The 10,724-nt window shown below is 40.0% G+C and overlaps 1 non-coding gene across 1 annotated transcript; it reads left to right on the top strand.

Annotated features, from left to right (window-relative positions):
* Positions 1-259: 259 nt before the first annotated feature.
* On the top strand, positions 260-366 carry LOC141698851 (small nucleolar RNA R71). Its single transcript, XR_012565350.1, has one exon. It is a non-coding gene; the product is annotated as a small nucleolar RNA R71 (small nucleolar RNA).
* Positions 367-10,724: the final 10,358 nt, after the last annotated feature.

The following is a 10,724-nucleotide window of genomic DNA, read 5'->3' as shown; positions in this document are numbered from 1 at the left end:
AGAATCAACCTTCATTGATAGCGCTTGGAGCTGGGCTGCAATAGCGGTGGCTGCATCAACTTCAAGAATACCTGCTACCTTGCCTGACGTCATCCTCTGAGTTGGGTTTTGATGCTCATTTGCAGCCATCGTCTCGATAAGATTATACGCCTCAGTATAGCTTTTAGCCCATAAGGCTCCTCCAGCTGCTGCATCGAGCATGGGCCGAGATTGGGCCCCCAAACCATTATAGAAACCAGTGATCACCATCCAATCCGGCATTCCATGATGTGGACATTTTCTCAACATTTCCTTGTAGCGTTCCCAAGCCTCGCACATAGATTCTGTAGGTTGCTGCGCAAACTGAGTAAGAGCACTCCTCATAGCAGCCGTCTTTGCCATTGGATAAAACTTCACCAGAAACTTTTGCGCAAGATCTTGCCACGTAGTGATGGACCCAGCTGGTTCAGAATGTAACCAGTCTTTAGCCTTATCCCTCAGTGAGAATGGGAAAAGCCTCAACTTGATAGCCTCATCAGTCACGCCATTATACTTAAAAGTGCTGCAGATCTCGACAAAATTCCTTATGTGCATATCGGGGTCTTCAGTTGCCGCTCCTCCAAAAGAAACAGAATTCTGCACCATCTGAATAGTGCTCGGCTTGATTTCAAAGGTATTAGCTTGAATAGCCGGATGAAGGATGCTTGACTGAATGTCATCAATTTTAGGCCGAGAAAAATCCATAAGAGCTGGATCAGCTTGAACAATACGATCTCCCATGTTTACTGGTTCTTTCTGCTCAGTTCCTGAATCCGAATCCTCAAAATCTAACCTCTCCGGAATATCAAGAACTTCGTCTGTCTCCTCAGCTGTATCTAAAGTCCTCTTGCGAGCACGAGAACGAGTTTGCATAAACGCTTGCTAAAGTACCTGAAACACAACCGAAAAGAGTAAGTAACTACTACGTCCTAATCACTGAGTCCTAATGACCAATGATGGTAAGTACATAAACTAAACAAATACGCCGAGTCCCCGGCAGCGGCGCCAAAAACTTGTTAGGGCAAAAACACGCACTAATATTCACGCAAGTATACGCGTTCGCAAGTAATATAGAATACTTTCTAGTTCGTTCCCTCAGAGACTCAGACTAAATTATTGTCTAATTAAACTCACTCACCAATGTATGATTACTTCTCAATGTTAAGATAATAACACTTAAAATTGTTGATTAAATATTAACTATAATTAACTACTTAATTAACCACTTAACTAACACTTCAATTTATCAATAATAAAACACTCATGAGATCACAACTTCATTATTACTTCCTTCTATAGCCATTGTTATTACCTTTAGCATGTGACAGTGATGATATTAATCGAATAACACAAAACTGATAAAAGCCAACTTTCATTGTACTAATACCATTATACCAAACATCCACAATTAAGATAGAAGTTGAATAGTCATCAATTATGTTGAGTTCCTATATGTCTACAGAAATTGACAACACAACGATTTAAGCACAAGTTATTCCTTTTGATTACATAGGGCAAATAAAACTGTTAGAGTTACCCACTAATCATGCTCAACGCACATGAACCTATGCTAGCATGGCAAGTTCTAAATCTCAAGATCCACCGTCGCTTCACAAGAGATTAACACCCTATCTTATATGTTCGCGACGCACATAAGACGAATACGCACAACCAATACTAGATATCAAGCAATCATCACACACTAAAGTATTAAATAATTAACTAAAGAATTCCATAATAAATCTGTTGCAACCCCATGATCACGATTAGCCCATAATAGAACTTATCGCCATCATGGGTTCATATGAAATCATGATTAACAAACACAAGAAAATAATAACTAAACTAATTATATTAAAACAGAGTACGTCAAAAGAGTAAATAAGTCAAAACAAGAAAACTAGCATCCAACGTTACAAAGAAACAAGAATCACAAGAAAATATGCTTCCTCTTCGTTGCGGTGTGCTAAATCGGTCTTCTTCCTTATCTCCTTTGCTTCTTGCGTAAAACACAATCTAAAACATAATCCCTTTCATACTCTCTGTGAAAATGTCTCAAATCTACCTATATAATAGTCCCATAAAACTCAGATTACATAGAAGTTGGAAGCCAAACAGAAGTAGAAGTCTAAAATAATTTATCTTTTTCCCCGACCCTGCGCGGCCGCTCAGCATAGCTGCGCGGGCGCGCAGGTTGCTGCGCGGCCGCTCAGCATTGCTGCGCAGGCGCGCAGGCCTCTACTGGAAAAAATCCAGTTTTGCTCCGTTCCTTCGCCGTAATCTGCCCATTCCTTTCCTCTCGCAATGGTGAACACATGTCAAGGCTTATTCTTGATGATTCCTCCCCCGAAATGCAACTAATACCCTGAAATGCATAAACACTAGAAAAACGCATCAAATACACAAAATACTTGATTTCAAGACACCAATTTAAGCCATTTTAAGACGTTCTAAGTGGTATAAAATGCCACTTATCATGTATATGGAGAGGTTGTGTGTATATATAGGGTAGGATTTAGGTTTAGAATTAGAGGAGGAGTGGGGTTTGTGGCTTGTTTGTAGGAGGAAATTCGTGGGTTAATGGGGTTATGGCTGTGGTATTTTATTTTTGTATTTTTTTTGTTTTTTTTATATAAGGCAGGAAAAAAAAATTTGGCAGTCGGGCTCCAAGCGGGCGCCCCAGCTTTCCAAGCGGGCGCCTCAGTTCCCAAGCGGCCGCCCTAGATCCCAAGCGGGCGCCTGGGAGGTTTCTGGAAAAAAAAATTATGCCTTTGGTTTTTCTGATTTTTTTGGGTTTTTGGATAGAGTACTAACTTCTAAAGGTTCCTATAGTCTCAAATCTTGGGTTGCCTCCCAAGAAGTGCTTCTTTTACGTTATTAGCTTGGCGTAGAGTAGTTCGATCAAGTTGTTGCCCCGGCACGAATGACTTAGGAGATAGCTTCCTGTCGTGCCACCTTTTTACTTTTTCCTTGTACATTTTGTTGTTCTCGTATGCTTGAAGTCGAAATTCATCAAGTTCATTTAACTGAAGCATTCGCTTCTTCCCAGCTGCATCTAGATCAATGTTTAACTTTTGCAATGCCCAATAAGCCTTATGCTCAAGCTCCGCAGGTAAATGACATCCTTTACCATAGACAAGTTGAAGCGGGGACATCCTAAGTGGAGTCTTGTATGCTGTTCTATAGGCCCAAACAGCTTCATCGAGCTTTAAAGACCAATCTTTCCTTGACGGACAAACAACTTTCTCTAGAATGCGCTTGATCTCTCTATTAGACACTTCAGCTTGACCATTAGTTTGCGTATGATAGGCAGTAGCAATACGATGGTTCACATTGTAGCGCTACATCATAGAAGTGAACTTACGATTGTAGAAATGCGACCCCTCATCACTTATGATCACTTGTGGCATTCCAAACCTTGTGAATATCTGCTTATGAAGAAAACTCAACACTACCTTTGCATCATTTGTCGGTAGAGGCTTGACTTCTACCCATTTCGAGACATAATCAATTGCCAGCAAGATGTATTGATTATTGTAGGACGAGATAAATGGTCTCATGAAATTGATTCCCCAAACATCGAAGACCTCAACTTCAAGCATCACATTTAAAGGCATCTCATCCTTTCTAGTAAGATTCTCAACTCTTTGGCAACGATCACACCTTAAAACGAACTGATGTGCATCCTTAAACAACATAGGCCAGAAAAAACTTGCTTGAAGAATACGAGCTGCCGTCTTTTCACCACCATTATGTCCACCATAAACTGTGGAATGACAGTCTCGTAATATCCCCTCCGTCTCACGGAATGGGATACATCTCTTGATGATCGGGTCAGCTCTTTGTCTAAAAAAATATGGTTCATCCCACATGTACCATTTCACCTCATGCAGAAACTTCTTCTTTTGAGCTGCATTCATATTATGAGGCATTATATTGCTGACAAGATAGTTCACAATGTCTGCGAACCATGGCTCTTCCTCCTGAACTGCGAACAACTGCTCATCCAGAAAAGATTCGTTGAACAATGCCTTATCATGTGAAGTAGAATCGAGATTCTCCAATCTAGAGAGATGGTCAGCAACTTAATTTTCAGTACCTTTTCGATCCTTGATCTCTAACTCAAATTCCTGTAACAAGAGCACCCAACGAATAAGTCTAGGCTTCGAATCCTTCTTTGAGACCAGATAGCGAATGGTCGCGTGATCAGTGAATACTGTCACCTTTGTCCCAAGTAGATAAGATTGAAATTTTTTGAAACCAAAAACTATAGCCAAGAGCTCCTTCTCAGTAGTGGTGTAGTTCATTTGAGCTCCATTAAGCGTCTTACTAGAATAGTAGACCACATGAAAAAGATTATTCTTGCGCTGCCCAAGAACTACTCCCACTGCATAATCACTTGCATCGCACATCATCTCAAAAGTTTATATCCAATCAGGTGCCGTAATAATTGGTGCAGTTATTAAACTCTTTTTGAGAGTCTCGAATGCCGCCAAGCATTCATCATCAAATTTGAAAGGCACATCTTTCTCGAGCAAGTTGCACAACGGCTTAGATATCTTAGAGAAGTCCTTGATGAAACTCCGATAAAAACCCGCATGACCAAGAAAATTACGGATTCCTTTCACCGAAATAGGTGGCGGAAGATTTTCAATGACTCACACCTTGTTTTTGTCCACCTCAAGGCCTTTGCTAGATACCATATGCCCAAGAATGATGCCTTGTTGCACCATGAAGTGACATTTTTTCCAATTGAGCACCAAATTAGTTTCCACACACCTTTTGAGCACCGAACGAAGATTATTCAAACATTCATCAAACGAATGTCCAAAGATGGAGAAGTTGTCCATGAACACTTCGACATTATCTCCTATCATATCAGAGAATATAGCCATCATGCATCTCTGAAAAGTAGCAGGTGCACCACATAAGCCAAACGAAACTCTGTGAAAAGCAAACGTGCCAAATAGACAAGTGAAAGTAGTCTTTTCTTGATCTTCTGGTGCAATGCAAATCTGATTGTAATCTGAATAGGCATCCAGAAGACAATAATACTCATGACCAGCCAACCTGTCAAGCATCTGATCAATAAATGGAAGAGGGAAGTGATCCTTTCTCGTGGCTTTGTTCAACTTTTTGTAGTCCATGCATACCCTCCATCCTGTGACTGTTCGAGTGGGGATGAGCTCGTTCTTCTCATTTGCTACCACAGTAATACCTCCTTTCTTAGGTACACATTGCACGGGCCTCACCCAAGAACTGTCAGAAATAGGATATATGATTCATGCATCCAGCCACTTCAGAATTTCATTCTTCACCATTTCTTTCATGATAGGATTAAGTCTTCGTTGTTGCTCAACAGTCGGCTTGATACCTTCCTCTAGCAGAATTTTATGCATGCAATACGAAGGTCTGATCTCTTTTATATCTGTTATAGTCCATCCGATGGCCGATTTGAATTCTCTCAAGATCCTCAAGAGCTTGTCCTCTTCACTACCTGAAAGGTCAGATGCAATAATAACAGGAAAAGTAGATGTATCACCTAAAAAAGCATACCCCAAGTGTTCAGGCAATGGTTTAAGCTCCAAAGTAGGCACTTCCTCAATAGATGGTTTGAGCTTTCCCTCAGCATTCTTGAGATCAGTAGTACCAAGAGATTCAAATGGCATGTCTAGCTTTCGCTTCCAAGGAGAAGCATTTAAATATTGTAGTTGATCGTTGCCTTCCTCATCTTCACTGTCAAATTCCCCCACTAAGGCTTTTTCTAAGGCATCAGACCTTAGCACATGATCAAGTTCTGAAGTTACTGCAGAATCAATCAAATCCACCTTGAAGCACTCCTCATCTTCTGTAGGGAATTTCATTGCATTGAATACATTGAATGTCACATCATGATCTTGCACACTATAGTAAGTTCACCTTTTTGCACATCTATCAAGGTACGGCCTGTAGCCAAGAAAGGTCTTCCCAAGATTATGGGAATCTTCTTATCTTCCTCGAAATCCAGAATGACAAAGTCTGCAGGAAAGATGAGCTTATCCACCTGTACTAACACGTCATCCACGATGCCTCGTGGGTATGTAATAGAACGATCAGCCAAATGTAGAGACATATAGGTGGGCTTTGGATCAAGAAAATTCAGCTTTTTAAAGATAGACAACGGCATTAGATTGATGTTTGCTCCCAAATCGCAAAGGCACTTGTCAAATGACAACTTTCCAATGGTGCAAGGAATGGTGAAACTACCTGGATCTTTAAGCTTTGGAGGTAATTTTTGTTACAGCACAGCACTGCACTCTTCCATTAGAGCAATGGTATCAAGATCATCCAGTTTCACCTTCCTTGAAAGAACACCCTTCATAAATTTCACATAACTAGGCATTTGCTTTAGAGCCTTAGCAAAGGGTGTGTTGATGTGAAGTTTCTTGAACACCTCCAGAAACTTACCAAATTGCTTGTCCAGCTTTTGTTTTTGCAATCTCTTAGGAAAAGGTGGTGGAGGATAGAGTTGTTTCTCCCTTGTATTACCCTCAGGCAGAGTGTGTTCAACAGTAGTCTTTCTTGGTTTCGCCTCTTTCTCCTTTTGCTTTTCTTCTTCATCTACAACTTCAGCTACTCCATCTTTTGCTTTTTCAGCATCAGCAACTTTTCCAGACCTTAAGGTAATAGCCTTGACTTGCACTTTTGCTTCCTTCCTGCCTGGCACTTCAGTATCGCTGGGCAGTATGCCAGGTTGACGATTGAGCACGGCATTGGCTATTTGACCCATTTAATTCTCCAAGGTCTTGATAGAAATAGCCTGACTTTTGCACAACAGCTTTAACTCCTCGAAATCAGCACTAGAAGGTGGAGCAGAACCTCCTTGTTGAGGATATGATTTCCTTTGAGCATATTGTTGAGGTTGCGTGAATCCAGGTGGATTAAACTGTTTACTTACACCTTGCTGATATGGTTGCTGAACAGTATTCTGAGTATTGCTCCAGCTGAAATTGGGATGATTTATGTTATTAGGATGATAAGTAGCTAGAACAGGCTGCTGCGATCGCTGATAATTGTTCACATACTGAACAGATTCATTAACAAGAGAACACTGATCCGTAGCATGAGAGCCTGCACAAAGCTCACAGACCATAGCTATCTGATTGACTCCATAGTTGGCTAAAGAATCGACCTTCATAGACAGCGCTTGGAGCTGCGCTGCAATAGTTGTAGCTGCATCAACTTTCAGAATTCCTGCTACTTTCCCAAGCATCATCCTTTGAGTTGGGTTTTGATGCTCGTTTACAGCCATAGTTTCAATAAGATTATAGGCTTCAGTATAGCTTTTGGCCCACAAGGCGCCTACAGCTGCTGCATCGAGCATGGGCCGAGATTGAGCCCCCAAACCATTATAGAACCCAGTGATCACATCCAGTCAGGCATACCATGATGTGGACACTTTCTCAACATCTCCTTATTGCGCTCCCAAGCTTCGCACATAAATTCTGTTGGTTGCTGCGCAAACTGAGTAAGAGCACTCCTCATAGCTGCAGTCTTGGCCATTGGATAGAACTTCACCAGAAACTTTTGCGCAAGATCTTCCCAAGTAGTGATGGACCCAGCTGGTTCAGAATGTAACCAGTCCTTAGCTTTATCCCTCAGAGAGAATGGGAAAAGCCTCAGCTTGATAGCCTCATCAGTAACACCATTATATTTGAAAGTACTACAGACCTCAACAAAATTCCTGATATGCATGTTGGGATCTTCAGTCACAACACCTCCGAAAGAAACAGAATTCTGCACCATCTGAATAGTGCCCGTCTTGATTTCAAAAGTACTAGTCTGAATAGCCGGATGCAGGATGCTTGACTGAATGTCATCAATTTTAGTCCGAGAAAAGTCCATAAGAGCTGGATCTGCTAGAACTATACGATCACCCATGATTACCGGTTCTTTCTGCTCACTCTCTTTATCCGAATCTTCAAAATCTATCTTCTCCGGAATATCAAGAACTGAGTCTGTCTTCTCAGCCGTATCTAGAGTCCTCTTGCGAGTGCGAGAACGTGTTTGCATAAACGCTCGCTAGAGTACCTGAAACACAATCGGAAATAATAAGTAACAAGTCTTAATCAATGAGTCCTAATGACCACTGATGGCAAGTACATAAACTAAACAAATTAACACCGAATCCCCGGCAGCGGCGCTAAAAACTTGTTAGGCACAAAGCATGCGCTAATAATTCACACAAGTATACGCGTTCGCAAGTAATATAGAATGATTTCTAGTTCGTTCCCACAGAGACTCAGACTAATTATATTTAATTAACTCTTACTCACCAATATATGATTACTTCTCAATGTCAAGATAATAACAATTAAAGTTGAATGACTAATTATTAACTACAATTAACTACGAAAATAAAATACTTAAATTATTACTTGAATTAATAATATTAAACACACATGAGATCATAACTTCATTACTACTTCATTCAATAGTTATTGCTATTACCCTTAGCATGTAATGGTGATGATATTAATTGAACAACACGAAACTGATAAAAGCCAACTTTCGTTGTACAAGTACCATTCTACCAAATATCCACAATTAAGATAGAAGTTGAATAGGCATCAATTATGTTGAGACCCTATATGTCTACAGAATTTGACAATATAACGATTTAAGCGCAAGTTATTCATTATGATTACACAGGGCAAGTAAAACGGTTAGAGTTACCCACTAATCATGCACACAAATACATGAACATATGCTAGCATGGCAAGTTCTAAATCTCAAGATTCACTGTCGCTTCACAAGAGATTAACAGGCTATCTTATATGTTCGCGACGCACATAAGATGAATAAGCACAACCTATGCTAGATATCATACAATCATCACATACCAAGGTATTAAACAATTAACTAAAGAAATCCATAGTAAATCCGCTACGACCCCATAATCACGATTAGCCCATGATAGAACTCATCGTCACCATGGGTTCATATGATAACATGATAATAATACGACAATATAAACTAATAAAATACTTATTAAAACTAGAGTACATCACAAGAGTATTAAGGTTCAAAGTAAAGAAAACTAGCTTCCACTGTTACAACAAATAAAAGAATCACAAGATAACGTATGCTTCCTCTTCTTCATTACGGTGTGCTAAAACGGTCTTCTTAATCTTCTCTCCTTGATCCTTGCTTGATTGATACTTCTTGCTTGTTACTTGTTATTGTGAAACGTCTCTGAATATTACTTATATAGAAGTCCACAAGAATCAGCCGTCTCAGAAGTCCAATAGAAGTCGAATTATAAAAAGCATATTCTGAATTTACGACCCCAAGCGGCCGCCCCAGATCTCCAGGAGGGCGCCTCAGCTCCCAAGCGGCCGCCCCAGATCCCAGGCGGGCGCTTGGCATGCTTCTGGAAAATTCTTCTTTCTGGTCCTGATTTTGCTGATTTCTTCGCACAACTTCCCGCAACTGATGCCATGTACTTCCCTAGGCTTATTATGATGAATTCTTCCTACATACGCAAGTTATACCCTGAAATGCAAAAACACTAGAAAAATGCATCAAATACACAAAATACTTGATTTCAAGACATCAATTCAAGCCATTATAAGACGTTCTAAGTGGTATAAAACTCACGTACACACGTAATTCACATAACATATAAACACATAATCCACGTATCATATAATTCATATCACATATGACCCAGCTCGTCAAAACATTCGACTCGGTACGTTTAAAACTAAAATCGGGTCAAAATCTGATTTTTCAGTCACTACGTGACTCAGAATTGATTTACAAAATAAGCGACCTTTATAAATAAAAGGTTTTGGGTCTCGAAAGTATTTTTATTGAAAGTGGAATATTTTTCTGAGTCTAGAGGCGTTCGTTTCGTTTTAAATGGACGAACGGTTTATTTATAAAATATCTTGCCCCAACACGTAATTAGGTTTCATAAAATTTAATTACATATCCTCGTTCGACGTCTCCGATAATAATAGGTTACGTTCCCGTATTTTCAGAATTAATTTCCCGAAAATCGGGCAGCGTCTCCTTTGTTTATCGGCCTACCCGTCGAACAATTCGACGTCAAACACAATCACAAACACAACACATGCAATTCACAATCCAATTCATTAATCCCATCCACCGATACGAATTTACTTTATTAATTATTTTAATTCATTTTTGTTTCAAAATTTATTTTATTATTAATTTTATTTATTTATAATTTATAAACGTAGGACTCAGATTATATCATCATAGTCCACCGTCGGCTCGCCGAGGCTCATCGCCGACAGCAGTAAAATTTTGCGGGTACCAGTATAAATCGGGTTTCCAACACGAATCTTCACCGATTAAATCTAATATTCCGAACATAATTAATTTAATTTCACAAAAATTAGTCAAATAATTCCTGCAAAATACCTAAAATTCCAAAGTCAGATTAGGCACAACAGAACAGAGGACCAACAATATGCGGACATGTACACATGACTGGGCCGCCATACCGGAAAACCCCGGCGGCAGGCGGAAATTAGAAAGAAACGGCGGCAATAACATTGAATATCACCACCGGGCCGCGCACATACATACAAAACAGGTATATATACATACACAACCCAACATCGAACATAATAACAATCAAGCACAGGGGATGGGCCGGAAAAACCAAGACGGCCGACTAACCTGAAAAGCGGAGG

The sequence above is a fragment of the Apium graveolens genome, chromosome 11, assembly GCF_009905375.1.
Source record: "Apium graveolens cultivar Ventura chromosome 11, ASM990537v1, whole genome shotgun sequence".
Lineage (NCBI taxonomy): Eukaryota > Viridiplantae > Streptophyta > Magnoliopsida > Apiales > Apiaceae > Apium > Apium graveolens.
Note: the sequence above shows the minus strand (reverse complement) of the source record. Positions and strands in the feature narration are given on the sequence as shown.